The 25,501-nt window shown below is 46.4% G+C and overlaps 1 protein-coding gene across 1 annotated transcript in view; it reads right to left on the reverse strand.

Annotated features, from left to right (window-relative positions):
• LOC140701209 (trafficking protein particle complex subunit 9-like) overlaps nt 1-25,501 on the reverse strand; it is a 722,564-nt gene that overhangs the window by 422,820 nt on the left and 274,243 nt on the right. The gene's annotated exons all lie outside the window — the stretch shown is intronic.

Here is a 25,501-nt window from a genome sequence, read left to right on the forward strand (position 1 = left end):
TGGAGTGGTGTTGGAAACTGAAAAGAAACTTTGTGTTCCCTTCAAGCTAGGTGAAGAACGGCTTTCACACACACTTATCTCTCAGAACTGAGCATGTGCAGAGACGTTCGTTCATCCAGCACCAAGGGAACGGGTTGCAGGAGAAACAGTAACTCTGGTTTCTGAGTTGGTTTCCTAGTGCCAGTTTGAATTGAATGCCGTTTTCACTGTAAAACCGAGTTTGGGCTTGTACCTCCCCATATATATGTATGGAGTGGAGTTGGCAACTGAAAAGAAACTTTGTGTTCCCTTCAAGCTAGGTGAAGGAATGCTTTCACACACACTTATCTCTCAGAACTGAGCATGTGGAGAGACGTTCGTTCATCCAGCACCAAGGGAACGGGTTGCAGGAGAAACACTTACTCTGGTTTCTCAGTCTGTTTCCTAGTGCCGGTTTGAAGTGCCTGCCGTTTTCACTATAAAACCGAGTTGGAGCTTGTACCTCCCCATATATATGTATGGAGTGGAGTTGGCAACTGAAAAGAAACTTTGTGTTCCCTTCAAGCTAGGTGAAGGACGGCTTTCACACACACTTATCTCTCATAACTGAGCATGTGGAAAGACGTTCGTTCATCCAGCACCAAAGGAACGGATTGCAGGAGAAACACTTACTCTGTTTTCTGAGTCTGTTTCCAAGTGCCGGTTTGAAGTGCCTGCCGTTTTCACTGTAAAACCGAGTTGGAGCTTGTACCTCCCCATATATATGTATGGAGTGGAGTTGGAAACTGAAAAGAATCTTTGTGTTCCCTTCAAGCTAGGTGAAGGAAGGCTTTCACACACACTTATCTCTCAGAACTAAGCATGTGGAGAGACGTTCGTTCATCCAGCACCAAGGGAACGGGTTGCAGGAGAAACACTTACTCTGGATTCTGAGTCTGTTTCCTAGTGCCGGTTTGAAGTGCCTGCCGTTTTCACTGTAAAACCGAGTTGGAGCTTGTACCCCCCATTATATATGTATAGATTGGAGTTGGCAACTGAAAAGAAACTTTGTGTTCCCTTCAAGCTAGGTGAAGGACGGCTTTCACACACACTTATCTCTCAGAACTGAGCATGTGGAGAGACGTTCGTTCATCCAGCACCAAGGGAACGGGTTGTAGGTGAAACACTTACTCTGGTTTCTGAGTCTGTTTCCTAGTGCCGGTTTGAAGTGCCTGCCGTTTTCATTGTAAAACCGAGTTGGAGCTTGTACCTCCCCATATACATATATGGAGTGGAGTTGGCAACTGAAAAGAAACTTTATGTTCCCTTCAAGCTAGGTGAAGGACGGCTTTCACACACACTTATCTCTCAGAACTGAGCATGTGGAGAGACGTTCGTTCATCCAGCACCAAGGTATCGGGTTGCAGGAGAAACAGTAACTCTGGTTTCTGAGTTGGTTTCCTAGTGCCAGTTTGAATTGAATGCCGTTTTCACTGTAAAACCGAGTTTGGGCTTGTACCTCCCCATATATATGTATGGAGTGGAGTTGGCATCTGAAAAGAAACTTTGTGTTCCCTTCAAGCTAGGTGAAGGAAGGCTTTCACACACACTTATCTCTCAGAACTGAGCATGTGGAGAGACTTTCGTTCATCCAGCACCAAGGGAACGGGTTGCAGGAGAAACACTTACTCTGGTTTCTCAGTCTGTTTCCTAGTGCCGGTTTGAAGTGCCTGCCGTTTTCACTGTAAAACCGAGTTGGAGCTTGTACCTCCCCATATATATGTATGGAGTGGAGTTGGCAACTGAAAAGAAACTTTATGTTCCCTTCAAGCTAGGTGAAGGACGGCTTTCACACACACTTATCTCTCAGAACTGAGCATGTGGAAAGACGTTCGTTCATCCAGCACCAAAGGAACGGATTGCAAGAGAAACACTTACTCTGTTTTCTGAGTCTGTTTCCAAGTGCCGGTTTGAAGTGCCTGCCGTTTTCACTGTAAAACCGAGTTGGAGCTTGTACCTCCCCATATATATGTATGGAGTGGAGTTGGAAACTGAAAAGAAACTTTGTGTTCCCTTCAAGCTAGGTGAAGGAAGGCTTTCACACACACTTATCTCTCAGAACTGAGCATGTGGAGAGACGTTCGTTCATCCAGCACCAAGGGAACGGGTTGCAGGAGAAACACTTACTCTGGATTCTGAGTCTGTTTCCTAGTGCCGGTTTGAAGTGCCTGCCGTTTTCACTGTAAAACAGAGTTGGAGATTGTACCCCCCCATATATATGTATAGATTGGAGTTGGCAACTGAAAAGAAACTTTGTGTTCCCTTCAAGCTAGGTGAAGGACGGCTTTCACACACACTTATCTCTCAGAACTGAGCATGTGGAGAGACGTTCGTTCATCCAGCACCAAGGGAACGGGTTGTAGGAGAAACACTTTCTCTGGTTTCTGAGTCTGTTTCCTAGTGCCGGTTTGAAGTGCCTGCCGTTTTCATTGTAAAACCGAGTTGGAGCTTGTACCTCCCCATATACATATATGGAGTGGAGTTGGCAACTGAAAAGAAACTTTATGTTCCCTTCAAGCTAGGTGAAGGACGGCTTTCACACACACTTATCTCTCAGAACTGAGCATGTGGAGAGACGTTCGTTCATCCAGCACCAAGGGAACGGGTTGCAGGAGAAACACTTACTCTGGATTCTGAGTCTGTTTCCTAGTGCCGGTTTGAAGTGCCTGCCGTTTTCACTGTAAAACCGAGTTGGAGCTTGTACCCCCCCATATATATGTATAGATTGGAGTTGGCAACTGAAAAGAAACTTTGTGTTCCCTTCAAGCTAGGTGAAGGACGGCTTTCACACACATTTATCTCTCAGAACTGAGCATGTGGAGAGACGTTCGTTCATCCAGCACCAAGGGAACGGGTTGTAGGAGAAACACTTACTCTGGTTTCTGAGTCTGTTTCCTAGTGCCGGTTTGAAGTGCCTGCCGTTTTCATTGTAAAACCGAGTTGGAGCTTGTACCTCCCCATATACATATATGGAGTGGAGTTGGCAACTGAAAAGAAACTTTATGTTCCCTTCAAGCTAGGTGAAGGACGGCTTTCACACACACTTATCTCTCAGAACTGAGCATGTGGAGAGACGTTCGTTCATCCAGCACCAAGGGAACGGGTTGCAGGAGAAACACTTACTCTGGTTTCTGAGTCTGTTTCCTAGTGCCGGTTTGAAGTGCCTGCCGTTTTCACTGTAAAACCGAGTTGGAGCTTCTACCTCCCCATATGTATGTATGGAGTGGAGTTGGCAACTGAAAAGAAACTTGGTGTTCCCTTCAAGCTAGGTGAAGGACGGCTTTCACACACACTTATCTCTCAGAACTGAGCATGTGGAGAGACGTTCGATCATCCAGCACCTAGGGAACGGGTTGCAGGAGAAACACTTACTCAGGTTTCTCAGTCTATTTCCTAGTGCCGGTTTGAAGTGCCTGCCGTTTTCACTGTAAAACCGAGTTGGAGCTTGTACCTCCCCATATATATGTATGGAGTGGAGTTGGCAACTGAAAAGAAACTTTGTGTTCCCTTCAAGCTAGGTGAAGGACGGCTTTCACACACACTTATCTCTCAGAACTGAGCATGTGGAGAGACTTTCTTTCATCCAGCACCAAGGGAACGGTTTGCAGGAGAAACACTTACTCTGGATTCTGATTCTGTTTCCTAGTGCCGGTTTGAAGTGCCTGCCGTTTTCACTGTAAAACAGAGTTGGAGCTTGTACCACCCCATATATATGTATAGAGTGGAGTTGGCAACTGAAAAGAAACTTTGTGTTCCCATCAAGCTAGGTGAAGGACGGCTTTCACACACACTTATCTCTCAGAACTGAGCATGTGGAGAGACGTTCGTTCATCCAGCACCAAGGGAACGGTTTGCCGAGAAACACTTACTCTGGTTTCTGAGTCTGTTTCTTAGTGCCGGTTTGAATTGCCTGCCGTTTTCACTGTAAAACCGAGTTGGAGCTTGTACCACCCCATATATATGTATGGAGGGGAGTTGGCAATTGAAAAGTAACTTTGTGTTCCCTTCAAGCTAGGTGAAGGACGGCTTTCACACACACTTATCTCTCAGATCTGAGCATGTGGAGAGACGTTCGTTCATCCAGCACCAAGGGAACGGGTTGCAGGAGAAACACTTACTCTGGATTCTGAGTCTGTTTCCTAGTGCCGTTTTGAAGTGCCTGCCGTTTTCACTGTAAAACCGAGTTGGAGCTTGTACCCCCCCATATATATGTATAGATTGGAGTTGGCAAATGAAAAGAAACTTTGTGTTCCCTTCAAGCTAGGTGAAGGACGGCTTTCACACACACTTATCTCTCAGAACTGAGCATGTGGAGAGACGTTCGTTCATCCTGCACCAAGGGAACGGGTTGCAGGAGAAACACTTACTCTGGTTTCTGAGTCTGTTTCCTAATGCCGGTTTGAAGTGCCTGCCGTTTTCATTTTAAAACCGAGTTGGAGCTTGTACTTCCCCATATACATATATGGAGTGGAGTTGGCAACTGAAAAGAAACTTTGTGTTCCCTTCAAGCTAGGTGAAGGACGGCTTTCACACACACTTATCTCTCAGAACTGAGCATGTGGAGAGACGTTCGTTCATCCAGCACCAAGGGAACGGGTTGCAGGAGAAACACTTACTCTGGTTTCTGAGTCTGTTTCCTAGTGCCGGTTTGAAGTGCCTGCCGTTTTCACTGTAAATCCGAGTTGGAGCTTGTACCTACCCATATATATGTATGGAGTGGATTTGGCAACTGAAAAGAAACTTTGTGTTCCCTTCAAGCTAGGTGAAGGACGGCTTTCACACACACTTATCTATCAGAACTGAGCATGTGGAGAGACGTTCGTTCATCCAGCACCAAGGGAACGGTTTGCAGGAGAAACACATACTCTGGTTTCTGAGTCTGTTTCCTAGTGCCGGTTTGAAGTGCCTGCCGTTTTCACTGTAAATCCGATTTGGAGCTTGTACCTCCCCATATATATGTATGGAGTGGAGTTGGCATCTGAAAAGAAACTTTGTGTTCCCTTCAAGCTAGGTGAAGGACGGCTTTCACACACACTTATCTCTCAGAACTGAGCATGTGGAGAGACGTTCGTTCATCCAGCACCAAGGGAACGGGTTGCAGGAGAAACACTTACTCTGGATTCTGAGTCTGTTTCCTAGTGCCGGTTTGAAGTGCCTGCCGTTTTCACTGTAAAACCGAGTTGGAGCTTGTACCACCCCATATATATGTATAGATTGGAGTTGGCAACTGAATAGAAACTTGGTGTTCCCTTCAAGCTAGGTGAAGGACGGCTTTCACACACACTTATCTCTCAGAACTGAGCATGTGGAGAGACGTTCGTTCATCCTGCACCAAGGGAACGGGTTGCAGGAGAAACACTTACTCTGGTTTCTGAGTCTGTTTCCTAGTGCCGGTTTGAAGTGCCTGCCGTTTTCATTGTAAAACCGAGTTGGAGCTTGTACCTCCCCATATACATATATGGTGTGGAGTTGGCAACTGAAAAGAAACTTTATGTTCCCTTCAAGCTAGGTGAAGGACGGCTTTCACACACACATATCTCTCAGAACTGAGCATGTGGAGAGACGTTCGTTCATCCAGCACCAAGGGAACGGGTTGCAGGAGAAACACTTACTCTGGTTTCTCAGTCTGTTTCCTAGTGCCGGTTTGAAGTGCCTGCCGTTTTCACTGTAAATCCGAGTTGGAGCTTGTACATCCCCATATATATGTATGGAGTGGAGTTGGCAACTGAAAGAAACTTGGTGTTCCCTTCAAGCTAGGTGAAGGACGGCTTTCACACACACTTATCTCTCACAATTGAGCATGTGGAGAGACGTTCGTTCATCCAGCACCAAGGGATCGGGTTGCAGGAGAAACACTTACTCTGGTTTCTGAGTCTGTTTCCTAGTGCCGGTTTGAAGTGCCTGCCGTTTTCACTGTAAAACCGAGTTGGAGCTTGTACCTCCCCATATAGATGTATGGAGTGGAGTTGGAAACTGAAAAGAAATTTTGTGTTCCCTTCAAGCTAGGTGAAGGCCGGCTTTCACACACACTTATCTCTCAGAACTGAGCATGTGGAGAGACGTTCGTTCATCCAGCACCAAGGGAACGGGTTGCAGGAGAAACACATACTCTGGTTTCTGAGTCTGTTTCCTAGTGCCGGTTTGAAGTGCCTGCCGTTTTCACTGTAAATCCGAGTTGGAGCTTGTACCTCCCCATATATATGTATGGAGTGGAGTTGGCAACTGAAAAGAAACTTTGTGTTCCCTTCAAGCTAGGTGAAAGACGGCTTTCACACACACTTATCTCTCAGAACTGAGCATGTGGAGAGACGTTCGTTCATCCAACACCAAGGGAACGGGTTGCAGGAGAAACACTTACTCTGGATTCTGAGTCTGTTTCCTAGTGCCGGTTTGAAGTGCCTGCCGTTTTCACTGTAAAACCGAGTTGGAGCTTGTACACCCCCTTATACATGTATAGATTGGAGTTGGCAACTGAAAAGAAACTTTGTGTTCCCTTCAAGCTAGGTGAAGGACGGCTTTCACACACACTTATCTCTCAGAACTGAGCATGTGGAGAGACGTTCGTTCATCCAGCACCAAGGGAACGGGTTGTAGGAGAAACACTTACTCTGGTTTCTGAGTCTGTTTCCTAGTGCCGGTTTGAAGTGCCTGCCGTTTTCACTGTAAAACCGAGTTGGAGCTTCAACCTCCCCATATGTATGTATGGAGTGGAGTTGGCAACTGAAAAGAAACTTTGTGTTCCCTTCAAGCTAGGTGAAGGACGGCTTTCACACACACTTATCTCTCAGAACTGAGCATGTGGAGAGACGTTCGATCATCCAGCACCAAGGGAACGGGTTGCAGGAGAAACACTTACTCAGGTTTCTTAGTCTATTTCCTAGTGCCGGTTTGAAGTGCCTGCCGTTTTCACTGTAAAACCGAGTTGGAGCTTGTACCTCCCCATATATATGTATGGAGTGGAGTTGGCAACTGAAAAGAAACTTTGTGTTCCCTTCAAGCTAGGTGAAGGACGGCTTTCACACACACTTATCTCTCAGAACTGAGCATGTGGAGAGACGTTCTTTCATCCAGCACCAAGGGAACGGTTTGCAGGAGAAACACTTACTCTGGATTCTGAGTCTGTTTCCTAGTGCCGGTTTGAAGTGCCTGCCGTTTTCACTGTAAAACAGAGTTGGAGCTTGTACCACCCCATATATATGTATAGAGTGGAGTTGGCAACTGAAAAGAAACTTTGTGTTCCCATCAAGCTAGGTGAAGGACGGCTTTCACACACACTTATCTCTCAGAACTGAGCATGTGGAGAGACGTTCGTTCATCCAGCACCAAGGGAACGGGTTGCAGGAGAAACACTTACTCTGGTTTCTGAGTCTGTTTCCTAGTGCCGGTTTGAATTGCCTGCCGTTTTCACTGTAAAACCGAGTTGGAGGTTGTACCACCCCATATATATGTATGGAGGGGAGTTGGCAATTGAAAAGTAACTTTGTGTTCCCTTCAAGCTAGGTGAAGGACGGCTTTCACACACACTTATCTCTCAGATCTGAGCATGTGGAGAGACGTTCGTTCATCCAGCACCAAGGGAACGGGTTGCAGGAGAAACACTTACTCTGGATTCTGAGTCTGTTTCCTAGTGCCGGTTTGAAGTGCCTGCCGTTTTCACTGTAAAACCGAGTTGGAGCTTGTACCCCCCCATATATATGTATAGATTGGAGTTGGCAACTGAAAAGAAACTTTGTGTTCCCTTCAAGCTAGGTGAAGGACGGCTTTCACACACACTTATCTCTCAGAACTGAGCATGTGGAGAGACGTTCGTTCATCCTGCACCAAGGGAACGGGTTGCAGGAGAAACACTTACTCTGGTTTCTGAGTCTGTTTCCTAGTGCCGGTTTGAAGTGCCTGCCGTTTTCATTGTAAAACCGAGTTGGAGCTTGTACCTCCCCATATACATATATGGTGTGGAGTTGGCAACTGAAAAGAAACTTTATGTTCCCTTCAAGCTAGGTGAAGGACGGCTTTCACACACACTTATCTCTCAGAACTGAGCATGTGGAGAGACGTTCGTTCATCCAGCACCAAGGGAACGGGTTGCAGGAGAAACACTTACTATGGTTTCTCAGTCGGTTTCCTACTGCCGGTTTGAAGTGCCTGCCGTTTTCACTGTAAAACCGATTTGGAGCTTCTACCTCCCCATATGTATTTATGGAGTGGAGTTGGCAACTGAAAAGATACTTGGTGTTCCCTTCAAGCTAGGTGAAGGACGGCTTTCACACACAATTATCTCTCACAACTGAGCATGTGGAGAGACGTTCGTTCATCCAGCACCAAGGGAACGGGTTGCAGGAGAAACACTTACTCTGGTTTCTCAGTCTGTTTCCTAGTGCCGGTTTGAAGTGCCTGCCGTTTTCACTGTAAAACCGAGTTGGAGCTTGTACCTCCCCATATATATGTATGGAGTGGAGTTGGCAACTGAAAAGAAACTTTGTGTTCCCTTCAAGCTAGGTGAAGGACGGCTTTCACACACACTTATCTCTCAGAACTGAGCATGTGGAGAGACGTTCTTTCATCCAGCACCAAGGGAACGGTTTGCAGGAGAAACTCTTACTCTGGATTCTGAGTCTGTTTCCTAGTGCCGGTTTGAAGTGCCTGCCGTTTTCACTGTAAAACAGAGTTGGAGCTTGTACCTCCCCATATATATGTATAGAGTGGAGTTGGCAACTGAAAAGAAACTTTGTGTTCCCATCAAGCTAGGTGAAGGACGGCTTTCACACACACTTATCTCTCAGAACTGAGCATGTGGAGAGACGTTCGTTCATCCAGCACCAAGGGAACGGGTTACAGGAGAAACACTTACTCTGGTTTCTGAGTCTGTTTCCTAGTGCCGGTTTGAAGTGCCTGCCGTTTTCACTGTAAAACCGAGTTGGAGCTTGTACCACCCCATATATATGTATGGAGGGGAGTTGGCAATTGAAAAGTAACTTTGTGTTCCCTTCAAGCTAGGTGAAGGACGGCTTTCACACACACTTATCTCTCAGAACTGAGCATGTGGAGACACGTTCGTTCATCCAGCACCAAGGGAACGGGTTGCAGGAGAAACACTTACTCTGGTTTCTCAGTCTGTTTCCTAGTGCCGGTTTGAAGTGCCTGACGTTTTCACTGTAAATCCGAGTTGGAGCTTGTACCTATCCATATATATATATGGAGTGGATTTGGAAACTGAAAAGAAATTTTGTGTTCTCTTCAAGCTAGGTGAAGGACGGCTTTCACACACACTTATCTCTCAGAACTGAGCATGTGGAGAGACGTTCGTTCATCCAGCACCAAGGGAACGGGTTGCAGGAGAAACAGTATCTCTGGTTTCTGAGTCTGTTTCCTAGTGCCGGTTTGAAGTGCCTGCCGTTTTCTTTGTAAAATCGAGTTGGGGCTTGTACCTCCCCATATACATATATGGAGTGGATTTGGCAACTGAAAATAAACTTGATGATCTCTTCAAGCTAGGTGAAGTACGGCTTTCACACACACTTATCTCTCAGAACTGAGCATGTGGAGAGACGTTCGTTCATCCAGCACCAAGGGAACGGGTTGCAGGAGAAACACTTACTCTGGTTTCTGAGTCTGTTTCCTAGTGCCGGTTTGAAGTGCCTGCCGTTTTCTTTGTAAAACCGTGTTGGAGTTTGTACCTCCCCATATAAATATATGGAGTGGATTTGGCAACTGAAAAGAAACTTGATGATCCCTTCAAGCTAGGTGAAGTACGGCTTTCACACACACTTATCTCTCAGAACTGAGCATGTGGAGAGACGTTCGTTCATCCAGCACCAAGGGAACGGGTTGCAGGAGAAACACTTACTCTGGTTTCTGAGTCTGTTTCCTAGTGCCGGTTTGAAGTGCCTGCCGTTTTCACTGTAAAACCGAGTTGGAGCTTGTACCTCCCCATATACATATATGGAGTGGATTTGGCAACTGAAAAGAAACTTTATGTTCCCTTCAAGCTAGGTGAAGTACAGCTTTCACACACACTTATCTCTCAGAACTGAGCATGTGGAGAGACGTTCGTTCATCCAGCACCAAGGGAACGGGTTGCAGGAGAAACACTTACTCTGGTTTCTGAGTCTGTTTCCTAGTGCCGGTTTGAAGTGCCTGCCGTTTTCACTGTAAAACCGAGTTGGAGCTTCTACGTCCCCATATGTATGTATGGATTGGAGTTGGCAACTGAAAAGAAACTTGGTGTTCCCTTCAAGCTAGGTGAAGTACTGCTTTCACACACACTTATCTCTCACAACTGAGCATGTGGAGAGACGTTCGTTCATCCAGCACCAAGGGAACGGATTGCAGGAAAAACACTTACTCTGGTTTCTCAGTCTGTTTCCTAGTGCCGGTTTGAAGTGCCTGCCGTTTTCACTGTAAAACCGAGTTGGAGCTTGTACCTCCCCATATATATGTATGGAGTGGAGTTGGCAACTGAAAAGAAACTTTGTGTTCCCTTCAAGCTAGGTGAAGGACGGCTTTCACACACTCTTATCTCTCAGAACTGAGCATGTGGAGAGACGTTCGTTCATCCAGCACCAAGGGAACGGTTTGCAGGAGAAACTCTTACTCTGGATTCTGAGTCTGTTTCCTAGTGCCGGTTTGAAGTGCCTGCCGTTTTCTTTGTAAAACCGAGTTGGAGTTTGTACCTCCCCATATAAATATATGGAGTGGATTTGGCAACTGAAAAGAAACTTGTTGATCCCTTCAAGCTAGGTGAAGTACGGCTTTCACACACACTTATCTCTCAGAACTGAGCATGTGGAGAGACGTTCGTTCATCCAGCACCAAGGGAACGGGTTGCAGGAGAAACACTTACTCTGGTTTCTGAGTCTGTTTCCTAGTGCCGGGTTGAAGTGCCTGCCGTTTTCACTGTAAAACCGAGTTGGAGCTTCTACCTCCCCATATGTATGTATGGAGTGGAGTTGGCAACTGAAAAGAAACTTTGTGTTCCCTTCAAGCTAGGTGAAGGACGGCTTTCACACACACTTATCTCTCAGAACTGAGCATGTGGAGAGACGTTCGTTCATCCAGCACCAAGGGAACTGGTTGCAGGAAAAACACTTACTCTGGTTTCTGAGTCTGTTTCCTAGTGCCGGTTTGAAGTGCCTGCCGTTTTCACTGTAAAACCGAGTTGGAGCTTGTACCTCCCCATATATATGTATGGAGTGGAGTTGGCAACTGAAAAGAAACTTTGTGTTCCCTTCAAGCTAGGTGAAGGACGGCTTTCACACACACTTATCTCTCAGAACTAAGCATGTGGAGAGACGTTCGTTCATCCAGCACCAAGGGAACGGGTTGCAGGAGAAACACTTACTCTGGTTTCTCAGTCTGTTTCCTAGTGCCGGTTTGAAGTGCCTGCCGTTTTCACTGTAAAACCGAGTTGGAGCTTGTACCTCCCCATATATATGTATGGAGTGGAGTTGGCAACTGAAAAGAAACTTTGTGTTCCCTTCAAGCTAGGTGAAGGACGGCTTTCACACACACTTATCTCTCAGAACTAAGCATGTGGAGAGACGTTTGTTCATCCAGCACCAAAGGAACGGATTGCAGGAGAAACACTTACTCTGTTTTCTGAGTCTGTTTCCAAGTGCCGGTTTGAAGTGCCTGCCGTTTTCACTGTAAAATCGAGTTGGAGCTTGTACCTCCCCATATATATGTATGGAGTGGAGTTGGAAACTGAAAAGAAACTTTGTGTTCCCTTCAAGCTAGGTGAAGGACGGCTTTCACACACACTTATCTCTCAGAACTGAGCATGTGGAGAGACGTTCGTTCATCCAGCACCAAGGGAACGGGTTGCAGGAGAAACACTTACTCTGGATTCTGAGTCTGTTTCCTAGTGCCGGTTTGAAGTGCCTGCCGTTTTCACTGTAAAACCGAGTTGGAGCTTGTACCTCCCAATATACATATACGGAGTGGAGTTGGCAACTGAAAAGAAACTTTATGTTCCCTTCAAGCTAGGTGAAGGACGGCTTTAACACACACTTATCTCTCAGAACTGAGCATGTGGAGAGACGTTCGTTCATCCAGCACCAAGGGAACGGGTTGCAGGAGAAACACATACTCTGGTTTCTGAGTCTGTTTCCTAGTGCCGGTTTGAAGTGCCTGCCGTTTTCACTGTAAATCCGATTTGGAGCTTGTACCTCCCCATATATATGTATGGAGTGGAGTTGGCAACTGAAAAGAAACTTTGTGTTCCCTTCAAGCTAGGTGAAGGACGGCTTTCACACACACTTATCTCTCAGAACTGAGCATGTGGAGAGACGTTCGTTCATCCAGCACCAAGGGAACGGGTTGCAGGAGAAACACTTACTCTGGTTTCTCAGTCTGTTTCCTAGTGCCGGTTTGAAGTGCCTGCCGTTTTCACTGTAAAACCGAGTTGGAGCTTGTACCTCCCCATATATATGTATGGAGGGAAGTTGGCAACTGAAAAGAAACTTTGTGTTCCCTTCAAGCTAGGTGAAGGACGGCTTTCACACACACTTATCTCTCAGAACTGAGCATGTGGAGAGACGTTCGTTCATCCAGCACCAAGGGAACGGTTTGCCGAGAAACACTTACTCTGGTTTCTCAGTCTGTTTCCTAGTGCCGGTTTGAAGTGCCTGCCGTTTTCACTGTAAAACCGAGTTGGAGCTTGTACCTCCCCATATATATGTATGGAGTGGAGTTGGCAACTGAAAAGAAACTTTGTGTTCCCTTCAAGCTAGGTGAAGGACGGCTTTCACACACACTTATCTCTCAGAACTGAGCATGTGCAGAGACGTTCGTTCATCCAGCACCAAGGGAACGGGTTGCAGGAGAAACACTTACTCTGGGTTTTCAGTCGGTTTCCTAGTGCCGATTTGAAGTGCCTGCCGTTTTCACTGTAAAACCGAGTTGGAGCTTGTACCTCCCCATATATATGTATGGAGGAGAGTTGGCAATTGAAAAGTAATTTTGTGTTCCCTTCAAGCTAGGTGAAGGACGGCTTTCACACACACTTATCTCTCAGAACTGAGCATGTGGAGAGACGTTCGTTCATCCAGCACCAAGGGAACGGGTTGCAGGAGGAACACTTACTCTGGTTTCTGAGTCTGTTTCCTAGTGCCGGTTTGAAGTGCCTGCCGTTTTCACTGTAAATCCGAGTTGGAGCTTGTACCTACCCATATATATGTATGGAGTGGAGTTGGTAACTTAAAAGAAACTTTGTGTTCCCTTCAAGCTAGGTGAAGGACGGCTTTCACACACACTTATCTCTCAGAACTGAGCATGTGGAGAGAAGTTCGTTCATCCAGCACCAAGGGAACGGGTTGCAGGAGAAACACTTACTCAGGTTTCTCAGTCTGTTTCCTAGTGCCGGTTTGAAGTGCCTGCCGTTTTCACTGTAAAACCGAGTTGGAGCTTGTACCTCCCCATATATATGTATGGAGTGGAGTTGGCAACTGAAAAGAAACTTTGTGTTCCCTTCAAGCTAGGTGAAGGACGGCTTTCACACACACTTATCTCTCAGAACTGAGCATGTGGAGAGACGTTCTTTCATCTAGCACCAAGGGAAAGGTTTGCAGGAGAAACAATTACTCTGGATTCTGAGTCTGTTTCCTAGTGCCGGTTTGAAGTGCCTGCCGTTTTCACTGTAAAACAGAGTTGGAGCTTGTACCACCCCATATATATGTATAGAGTGGAGTTGGCAACTGAAAAGAAACTTTGTGTTCCCATCAAGCTAGGTGAAGTACGGCTTTCACACACACATATCTCTCAGAACTGAGCATGTGGAGAGACGTTCGTTCATCCAGCACCAAGGGAACGGGTTGCAGGAGAAACACTTACTCTTGTTTCTGAGTCTGTTTCCTAGTGCCGGTTTGAATTGCCTGCCGTTTTCACTGTAAAACCGAGTTGGAGCTTGTACCACCCCATATATATGTATGGAGGGGAGTTGACAATTGAAAAGTAACTTTGTGTTCCCTTCAAGCTAGGTGAAGGACGGCTTTCACACACACTTATCTCTCAGAACTGAGCATGTGGAGAGACGTTCGTTCATCCAGCACCAAGGGAACGGGTTGCAGGGGAAACACATACTCTGGTTTCTGAGTCTGTTTCCTAGTGCCGGTTTGAAGTGCCTGCCGTTTTCACTGTAAATCCGATTTGGAGCTTGTACCTCCCCATATATATGTATGGAGTGGAGTTGGCAACTGAAAAGAAACTTTGTGTTCCCTTCAAGCTAGGTGAAGGACGGCTTTCACACACACTTATCTCTCAGAACTGAGCATGTGGAGAGACGTTCGTTCATCCAGCACCAAGGGAACGGGTTGCAGGAGAAACACTTACTCTGGATTCTGAGTCTGTTTCCTAGTGCCGGTTTGAAGTGCCTGCCGTTTTCACTGTAAAACCGAGTTGGAGCTTGTACCTCCCCATATATATGTATGGAGGGGAGTTGGCAACTGAAAAGAAACTTTGTGTTCCCTTCAAGCTAGGTGAAGGAAGGCTTTCACACACACTTATCTCTCAGAACGGAGCATGTGGAGAGACGTTCGTTCATCCAGCACCAAGGGAACGGTTTGCCGAGAAACACTTACTCTGGTTTCTCAGTCTGTTTCCTAGTGCCGGTTTGAAGTGCCTGCCGTTTTCACTGTAAAACCGAGTTGGAGCTTGTACCTCCCCATATATATGTATGGAGTGGAGTTGGCAACTGAAAAGAAACTTTGTGTTCCCTTCAAGCTAGGTGAAGGACGGCTTTCACACACACTTATCTCTCAGAACTGAGCATGTGCAGAGACGTTCGTTCATCCAGCACCAAGGGAACGGGTTGCAGGAGAAACACTTACTCTGGGTTCTCAGTCGGTTTCCTACTGCCGATTTGAAGTGCCTGCCGTTTTCACTGTAAAACCGAGTTGGAGCTTGTACCTCCCCATATATATGTATGGAGGGGAGTTGGCTATTGAAAAGTAATTTTGTGTTCCCTTCAAGCTAGGTGAAGGACGGCTTTCACACACACTTATCTCTCAGAACTGAGCATGTGGAGAGACGTTCGTTCATCCAGCACCAAGGGAACGGGTTGCAGGAGAAACACTTACTCTGGTTTCTGAGTCTGTTTCCTAGTGCCGGTTTGAAGTGCCTGCCGTTTTCACTGTAAATCCGAGTTGGAGCTTGTACCTACCCATATATATGTATGGAGTGGAGTTGGTAACTTAAAAGAAACTTTGTGTTCCCTTCAAGCTAGTTGAAGGACGGCTTTCACACACACTTATCTCTCAGAACTGAGCATGTGGAGAGACGTTCGTTCATCCAGCACCAAGGGATCGGGTTGCAGGAGAAACAGTATCTCTGGATTCTGAGTCTGTTTCCTAGTGCCGATTTGAAGTGCCTGCCGTTTTCACTGTAAAACCGAGTTGGAGCTTGTACCTCCCCATATATATGTATGGAGTGGAGTTGACAACTGAAAAGAAACTTTGTGTTCCCTTCAAGCTAGGTGAAGGACGGCTTTCACACACACTTATCTCTCAGAACTGAGCATGTGGAGAGACGTTCTTTCATCCAGAACCAAGAGAACGGGTTGCAGGTGAAACATTTACTCTGGTTTCTCAGTCTGTTTCCTAGTGCCGGTTTGAATTGCATGCCTTTTTCACTGTTAAACCGAGTTGGAACTTGTACCTCCCAATATACATATACGGAGTGGAGTTGGCAACTGAAAAGAAACTTTATGTTCCCTTCAAGCTAGGTGAAGGACGGCTTTAACACACACTTATCTCTCAGAACTGAGCATGTGGAGAGACGTTCGTTCATCCAGCACCAAGGGAACGGGTTGCAGGAGAAACACATACTCTATTTTCTGAGTCTGTTTCCTAGTGCCGGTTTGAAGTGCCTGCCGTTTTCACTGTAAATCCGATTTGGAGCTTGTACCTCCCCATATATATGTATGGAGTGGTGTTGGCAACTGAAAAGAAACTTTGTGTTCCCTTCAAGCTAGGTGAAGGACGGCTTTCACACACACTTATCTCTCAGAACTGAGCATGTGGAGAGACGTTCGTTCATCCAGCACCAAGGGAACGGGTTGCAGGAGAAACACTTACTCTGGATTCTGAGTCTGTTTCCTAGTGCCGGTTTGAAGTGCCTGCCGTTTTCACTGTAAAACCGAGTTGGAGCTTGTACCTCCCCATATATATGTATGGAGGGGAGTTGGCAACTGAAAAGAAACTTTGTGTTCCCTTCAAGCTAGGTGAAGGACGGCTTTCACACACACTTATCTCTCAGAACTGAGCATGTGGAGAGACGTTCGTTCATCCAGCACCAAGGGAACGGTTTGCCGAGAAACACTTACTCTGGTTTCTCAGTCTGTTTCCTAGTGCCGGTTTGAAGTGCCTGCCGTTTTCACTGTAAAACCGAGTTGGAGCTTGTACCTCCCAATATATATGTATGGAGTGGAGTTGGCAACTGAAAAGAAACTTTGTGTTCCCTTCAAGCTAGGTGAAGGACGGCTTTCACACACACTTATCTCTCAGAACTGAGCATGTGCAGAGACGTTCGTTCATCCAGCACCAAGGGAACGGGTTGCAGGAGAAACACTTACTCTGGGTTCTCAGTCGGTTTCCTACTGCCGATTTGAAGTGCCTGCCGTTTTCACTGTAAAACCGAGTTGGAGCTTGTACCTCCCCATATATATGAATGGAGGGGAGTTGGCAATTGAAAAGTAATTTTGTGTTCCCTTCAAGCTAGGTGAAGGACGGCTTTCACACACACTTATCTCTCAGAACTGAGCATGTGGAGAGACGTTCGTTCATCCAGCACCAAGGGAACGGGTTGCAGGAGGAACACTTACTCTGGTTTCTGAGTCTGTTTCCTAGTGCCGGTTTGAAGTGCCTGCCGTTTTCACTGTAAATCCGAGTTGGAGCTTGTACCTACCCATATATATGTATGGAGTGGAGTTGGTAACTTAAAAGAAACTTTGTGTTCCCTTCAAGCTAGGTGAAGGACGGATTTCACACACACTTATCTCTCAGAACTGAGCATGTGGAGAGAAGTTCGTTCATCCAGCACCAAGGGAACGGGTTGCAGGAGAAACACTTACTCAGGTTTCTCAGTCTGTTTCCTAGTGCCGGTTTGAAGTGCCTGCCGTTTTCACTGTAAAACCGAGTTGGAGCTTGTACCTCCCCATATATATGTATGGAGTGGAGTTGGCAACTGAAAAGAAACTTTGTGTTCCCTTCAAGCTAGGTGAAGGACGGCTTTCACACACACTTATCTCTCAGAACTGAGCATGTGGAGAGACGTTCTTTCATCTAGCACCAAGGGAAAGGTTTGCAGGAGAAACAATTGCTCTGGATTCTGAGTCTGTTTCCTAGTGACGGTTTGAAGTGCCTGCCGTTTTCACTGTAAAACAGAGTTGGAGCTTGTACCACCCCATATATATGTATAGAGTGGAGTTGGCAACTGAAAAGAAACTTTGTGTTCCCATCAAGCTAGTGAAGTACGGCTTTCACACACACATATCTCTCAGAACTGAGCATGTGGAGAGACGTTCGTTCATCCAGCACCAAGGGAACGGGTTGCAGGAGAAACACTTACTCTGGTTTCTGAGTCTGTTTCCTAGTGCCGGTTTGAATTGCCTGCCGTTTTCACTGTAAAACCGAGTTGGAGCTTGTACCACCCCATATATATGTATGGAGGGGAGTTGGCAATTGAAAAGTAACTTTGTGTTCCCTTCAAGCTAGGTGAAGGACGGCTTTCACACACACTTATCTTTCAGAACTGAGCATGTGGAGAGACGTTCGTTCATCCAGCACCAAGGGAACGGGTTGCAGGGGAAACACATACTCTGGTTTCTGAGTCTGTTTCCTAGTGCCGGTTTGAATTGCCTGCCGTTTTCACTGTAAATCCGATTTGGAGCTTGTACCTCCCCATATATATGTATGGAGTGGAGTTGGCAACTGAAAAGAAACTTTGTGTTCCCTTCAAGCTAGGTGAAGGACGGCTTTCACACACACTTATCTCTCAGAACTGAGCATGTGGAGAGACGTTCGTTCATCCAGCACCAAGGGAACGGGTTGCAGGAGAAACACTTACTCTGGATTCTGAGTCTGTTTCCTAGTGCCGGTTTGAAGTGCCTGCCGTTTTCACTGTAAAACCGAGTTGGAGCTTGTACCTCCCCATATATATGTATGGAGTGGAGTTGGCAACTGAAAAGAAACTTTGTGTTCCCTTCAAGCTAGGTGAAGGACGGCTTTCACACACACTTATCTCTCAGAACTGAGCATGTGGAGAGACGTTCGTTCATCCAGCACCAAGGGAACGGGTTGCAGGAGGAACACTTACTCTGGTTTCTGAGTCTGTTTCCTAGTGCCGGTTTGAAGTGCCTGCCGTTTTCACTGTAAATCCGAGTTGGAGCTTGTACCTACCCATATATATGTATGGAGTGGAGTTGGTAACTTAAAAGAAACTTTGTGTTCCCTTCAAGCTAGGTGAAGGACGGCTTTCACACACACTTATCTCTCAGAACTGAGCATGTGGAGAGACGTTCGTTCATCCAGCACCAAGGGATCGGGTTGCAGGAGAAACAGTATCTCTGAATTCTGAGTCTGTTTCCTAGTGCCGGTTTGAAGTGCCTGCCGTTTTCACTGTAAAACCGAGTTGGAGCTTGTACCTCCCCATATATATGTATGGAGTGGAGTTGGCAACTGAAAAGAAACTTTGTGTTCCCTTCAAGCTAGGTGAAGGACGGCTTTCACACACACTTATCTCTCAGAACTGAGCATGTGCAGAGACGTTCGTTCATCCAGCACCAAGGGAACGGGTTGCAGGAGAAACACTTACTCTGGATTCTGAGTCTGTTTCCTAGTGCCGGTTTGAAGTGCCTGCCGTTTTCACTGTAAAACCGAGTTGGAGCTTGTACCTCCCCATATATATGTATGGAGGGGAGTTGGCAACTGAAAAGAAACTTTGTGTTCCCTTCAAGCTAGGTGAAGGAATGCTTTCACACACACTTATCTCTCAGAACTGAGCATGTGGAGAGACGTTCGTTCATCCAGCACCAAGGGAACGGTTTGCCGAGAAACACTTACTCTGGTTTCTCAGTCTGTTTCCTAGTGCCGGTTTGAAGTGCCTGCCGTTTTCACTGTAAAACCGAGTTGGAGCTTGTACCTCCCCATATATATGTATGGAGTGGAGTTGGCAACTGAAAAGAAACTTTGTGTTCCCTTCAAGCTAGGTGAAGGACGGCTTTCACACACACTTATCTCTCAGAACTGAGCATGTGGAGAGACGTTCGTTCATCCAGCACCAAGAGAACGGGTTGCAGGAGGAACACTTACTCTGGTTTCTGAGTCTGTTTCCTAGTGCCGGTTTGAAGTGCCTGCCGTTTTCACTGTAAATCCGAGTTGGAGCTTGTACCTACCCATATATATGTATGGAGTGGAGTTGGTAACTTAAAAGAAACTTTGTGTTCCCTTCAAGCTAGGTGAAGGACGGCTTTCACACACACTTATCTCTCAGAACTGAGCATGTGGAGAGACGTTCGTTCATCCAGCACCAAGGGATCGGGTTGCAGGAGAAACAGTATCTCTGAATTCTGAGTCTGTTTCCTAGTGCCGGTTTGAAGTGCCTGCCGTTTTCACTGTAAAACCGATTTGGAGCTTGTACCTCCCCATATATATGTATGGAGTGGAGTTGGCAACTGAAAAGAAACTTTGTGTTCCCTTCAAGCTAGGTGAAGGACGGCTTTCACACACACTTATCTCTCAGAACTGAGCATGTGGAGAGACGTTCTTTCATCCAGCACCAAGAGAACGGGTTGCAGGTGAAACATTTTCTCTGGTTTCTCAGTCTGTTTCCTAGTGCCGGTTTGAATTGCCTGCCTTTTTCACTGTAAAACCGAGTTGGAACTTGTACCTCCCAATATACATATACGGAGTGGAGTTGGCAACTGAAAAGAAACTTTATGTTCCCTTCAAGCTAGGTGAAGGACGGCTTTAACACACACTTATCTCTCAGAACTGAGCATGTGGAGAGACGTTCGTTCATCCAGCACCAAGGGAACGGGTTGCAGGGGAAACACATACTCTGGTTTCTGAGTCTGTTTCCTAGTGCCGGTTTGAATTGCCTGCCTTTTTCACTGTAAATCCGATTTGGAGCTTGTACCTCCCCATATATATGTATGGAGTGGAGTTGGCTACTGAAAAGAAACTTTGTGTTCCCTTCAAGCTAGGTGAAGGACGGCTTTCACACACACTTATCTCTCAGAACTGAGCATGTGGAGAGACGTTCGTTCATCCAGCACCAAGGGAACGGGTTGCAGGAGAAACACTTACTCTGGATTCTGAGTCTGTTTCCTAGTGCCGGTTTGAAGTGCCTGCCGTTTTCACTGTAAAACCGAGTTGGAGCTTGTACCTCCCCATATATATGTATGGAGGGGAGTTGGCAACTGAAAAGAAACTTTGTGTTCCCTTCAAGCTAGGTGAAGGAATGCTTTCACACACACTTATCTCTCAGAACTGAGCATGTGGAGAGACGTTCGTTCATCCAGCACCAAGGGAACGGTTTGCCGAGAAACACTTACTCTGGTTTCTCAGTCTGTTTCCTAGTGCCGGTTTGAAGTGCCTGCCGTTTTCACTGTAAAACCGAGTTGGAGCTTGTACCTCCCCATATATATGTATGGAGTGGAGTTGGCAACTGAAAAGAAACTTTGTGTTCCCTTCAAGCTAGGTGAAGGACGGCTTTCACACACACTTATCTCTCAGAACTGAGCATGTGGAGAGACGTTCGTTCATCCAGCACCAAGGGAACGGGTTGCAGGAGGAACACTTACTCTGGTTTCTGAGTCTGTTTCCTAGTGCCGGTTTGAAGTGCCTGCCGTTTTCACTGTAAATCCGAGTTGGAGCTTGTACCTACCCATATATATGTATGGAGTGGAGTTGGTAACTTAAAAGAAACTTTGTGTTCCCTTCAAGCTAGGTGAAGGACGGCTTTCACACACACTTATCTCTCAGAACTGAGCATGTGGAGAGACGTTCGTTCATCCAGCACCAAGGGATCGGGTTGCAGGAGAAACAGTATCTCTGAATTCTGAGTCTGTTTCCTAGTGCCGGTTTGAAGTGCCTGCCGTTTTCACTGTAAAACCGAGTTGGAGCTTGTACCTCCCCATATATATGTATGGAGTGGAGTTGGCAACTGAAAAGAAACTTTGTGTTCCCTTCAAGCTAGGTGAAGGACGGCTTTCACACACACTTATCTCTCAGAACTGAGCATGTGGAGAGACGTTCGTTCATCCAGCACCAAGGGAACGGGTTGCAGGAGAAACACTTACTCTGGTTTCTCAGTTTGTTTCCTAGTGCCGGTTTGAAGTGCCTGCCGTTTTCACTGTAAAACCGAGTTGGAGCTTGTACCTCCCCATATATATGTATGGAGTGGAGTTGGCAACTGAAAAGAAACTTTGTGTTCCCTTCAAGCTAGGTGAAGGACGGCTTTCACACACACTTATCTCTCAGAACTGAGCATGTGGAGAGACGTTCGTTCATCCAGCACCAAGGGAACGGGTTGCAGGAGAAACACTTACTCAGGTTTCTCAGTCTGTTTCCTAGTGCCGGTTTGAAGTGCCTGCCGTTTTCACTGTAAAACCGAGTTGGAGCTTGTACCTCCCCATATATATGTATGGAGTGGAGTTGGCAACTGAAAAGAAACTTTGTGTTCCCTTCAAGCTAGGTGAAGGACGGCTTTCACACACACTTATCTCTCAGAACTGAGCATGTGGAGAGACGTTCTTTCATCTAGCACCAAGGGAAAGGTTTGCAGGAGAAACACTTACTCTGGATTCTGAGTCTGTTTCCTAGTGCCGGTTTGAAGTGCCTGCCGTTTTCACTGTAAAACCGAGTTGGAGCTTGTACCTCCCCATATATATGTATGGAGGGGAGTTGGCAACTGAAAAGAAACTTTGTGTTCCCTTCAAGCTAGGTGAAGGAATGCTTTCACACACACTTATCTCTCAGAACTGAGCATGTGGAGAGACGTTCGTTCATCCAGCACCAAGGGAACGGTTTGCCGAGAAACACTTACTCTGGTTTCTCAGTCTGTTTCCTAGTGCCGGTTTGAAGTGCCTGCCGTTTTCACTGTAAAACCGAGTTGGAGTTTGTACCTCCCCATATATATGTATGGAGTAGAGTTGGCAACTGAAAAGAAACTTTGTGTTCCCTTCAAGCTAGGTGAAGGACGGCTTTCACACACACTTATCTCTCAGAACTGAGCATGTGGAGAGACGTTCGTTCATCCAGCACCAAGGGAACGGGTTGCAGGAGGAACACTTACTCTGGTTTCTGAGTCTGTTTCCTAGTGCCGGTTTGAAGTGCCTGCCGTTTTCACTGTAAATCCGAGTTGGAGCTTGTACCTACCCATATATATGTATGGAGTGGAGTTGGTAACTTAAAAGAAACTTTGTGTTCCCTTCAAGCTAGGTGAAGGACGGCTTTCACACACACTTATCTCTCAGAACTGAGCATGTGGAGAGACGTTCGTTCATCCAGCACCAAGGGATCGGGTTGCAGGAGAAACAGTATCTCTGAATTCTGAGTCTGTTTCCTAGTGCCGGTTTGAAGTGCCTGCCGTTTTCACTGTAAAACCGAGTTGGAGCTTGTACCTCCCCATATATATGTATGGAGTGGAGTTGGCAACTGAAAAGAAACTTTGTGTTCCCTTCAAGCTAGGTGAAGGACGGCTTTCACACACACTTATCTCTCAGAACTGAGCATGTGGAGAGACGTTCTTTCATCCAGCACCAAGAGAACGGGTTGCAGGTGAAACATTTTCTCTGGTTTCTCAGTCTGTTTCCTAGTGCCGGTTTGAATTGCCTGCCTTTTTCACTGTAAAACCGAGTTGGAACTTGTACCTCCCAATATACATATACGGAGTTGAGTTGGCAACTGAAAAGAAACTTTATGTTCCCTTCAAGCTAGGTGAAGGACGGCTTTAACACACACTTATCTCTCAGAACTGAGCATGTGGAGAGACGTTCTTTCATCCAGCACCAAGGGAAAGGCTTGCATTAGAAACACTTACTCTGGTTTCTCAGTCTGTTTCCTAGTGCCGGTTTGAAGTGCCTGCCGTTTTCACTGTAAAACCGAGTTGGAGCTTGTACCTCCCCATATATATGTATGGAGTGGAGTTGGCAACTGAAAAGAAACTTTGTGTTCCCTTCAAGCTAGGTGAAGGACGGCTTTCACACACACTTATCTCTCAGAACTGAGCATGTGGAGAGACGTTCGTTCATCCAGCACCAAGGGAACGGGTTGCAGGAGAAACACTTACTCTGGTTTCTGAGTCTGTTTCCTAGTGCCGGTTTGAAGTGCCTGCCGTTTTCACTGTAAATCCGAGTTGGAGCTTGTACCTCCCCATATATATGTATGGAGTGGAGTTGGCAACTGAAAAGAAACTTTGTGTTCCCTTCAAGCTAGGTGAAGGACGGCTTTCACACACACTTATCTCTCAGAACTGAGCATGTGGAGAGACGTTCGTTCATCCAGCACCAAGGGAACGGGTTGCAAGAGAAACACTTACTCTGGATTCTGAGTCTGTTTCCTAGTGCCGGTTTGAAGTGCCTGCCGTTTTCACTGTAAAACCGAGTTGGAGCTTGTACACCCCCTTATATATGTATAGATTGGATTTGGCAACTGAAAAGAAACTTTGTGTTCCCTTCAAGCTAGGTGAAGGACGGCTTTCACACACACTTATCTCTCAGAACTGAGCATGTGGAGAGACGTTCGTTCATCCTGCACCAAGGGAACGGGTTGCAGGAGAAACACTTACTCTGGTTTCTGAGTCTGTTTCCTAGTGCCGGTTTGAAGTGCCTGCCGTTTTCATTGTAAAACCGAGTTGGAGCTTGTACCTCCCCATATACATATATGGAGAGGAGTTGGCAACTGAAAAGAAACTTTATGTTCCCTTCAAGCTAGGTGAAGGACGGCTTTCACACACACTTATCTCTCAGAACTGAGCATGTGGAGAGACGTTCGTTCATCCAGCACCAAGGGAACGGGTTGCAGGAGAAACACTTACTCTGGTTTCTCAGTCTGTTTCCTTGTGCCGGTTTGAAGTGCCTGCCGTTTTCACTGTAAAACCGAGTTGGAGCTTCTACCTCCCCATATGTATGTATGGAGTGGAGTTGGCAACTGAAAAGAAACTTTGTGTTCCCTTCAAGCTAGGTGAAGGACGGCTTTCACACACACTTATCTCTCAGAACTGAGCATGTGGAGAGACGTTCGTTCATCCAGCACCAAGGGATCGGGTTGCAGGAGAAACACTTACTCTGGTTTCTGAGTCTGTTTCCTAGTGCCGGTTTGAAGTGCCTGCCGTTTTCACTGTAAAACAGAGTTTGTGCTTGTACCTCCCCATATATAAGTATGGAGTGGAGTTGGCAACTGAAAAGAAACTTTGTGTTCCCTTCAAGCTAGGTGAAGGAAGGCTTTCACACACACTTATCTCTCAGAACTGAGCATGTGGAGAGACGTTCGTTCATCCAGAACCAAGGGAACGGGTTGCAGGGGAAACACTTACTCTGGTTTCTGAGTCTGTTTCCTAGTGCCGGTTTGAACTGCCTGCCGTTTTCACTGTAAAACCGAGTTGGAGCTTGTACATCCCCATATATATGTATGGAGTGGTGTTGGCAACTGAAAAGAAACTTTGTGTTCCCTTCAAGCTAGGTGAAGGACGGCTTTCACACACACTTATCTCTCAGAACTGAGCATGTGGAGAGACTTTCGTTCATCCAGCACCAAGGGAACGGGTTGCAGGAGAAACACTTACTCTGGTTTCGGAGTCTGTTTCTAGTTCCGTTTTGAAGTGCCTGCCGTTTTCACTGTAAAACCGAGTTTGGGCTTGTACCTCCCCATATATATGTATGGAGTGGAGTTGGCAACTGTAAAGAAACTTTGTGTTCCCTTCAAGCTAGGTGAAGGACGGCTTTCACACACACTTATCTCTCAGAACTGAGCATGTGGAGAGACGTTCGTTCATCCAGCACCAAGGGAACGGTTTGCAGGAGAAACACTTACTCTGGTTTCTGAGTCTGTTTCCTAGTGCTGGTTTGAAGTGCCTGCCGTTTTCACTGTAAAACCGAGTTGGAGCTTGTACCTCCCCATATATATGTATGGAGTGGAGTTGGCAACTGAAAAGAAACTTTGTGTTCCCTTCAAGCTAGGTGAAGGACGGCTTTCACACACACTTATCTCTCAGAACTGAGCATGTGGAGAGACGTTCGTTCATCCAGCACCAAGGGAACGGGTTGCAGGAGAAACACTTACTCTGGTTTCTGAGTCTGTTTCCTAGTGCCGGTTTGAAGTGCCTGCCGTTTTCACTGTAAATCCGAGTTGGAGCTTGTACCTCCCCATATATATGTATGGAGTGGAGTTGGCAACTGAAAAGAAACTTTGTGTTCCCTTCAAGCTAGGTGAAGGACGGCTTTCACACACACTTATCTCTCAGAACTGAGCATGTGGAGAGACGTTCGTTC

The sequence above is a fragment of the Vicugna pacos genome, chromosome 14 (assembly GCF_048564905.1).
Source record: "Vicugna pacos chromosome 14, VicPac4, whole genome shotgun sequence".
Classification (NCBI taxonomy): Eukaryota; Metazoa; Chordata; class Mammalia; order Artiodactyla; family Camelidae; genus Vicugna; species Vicugna pacos.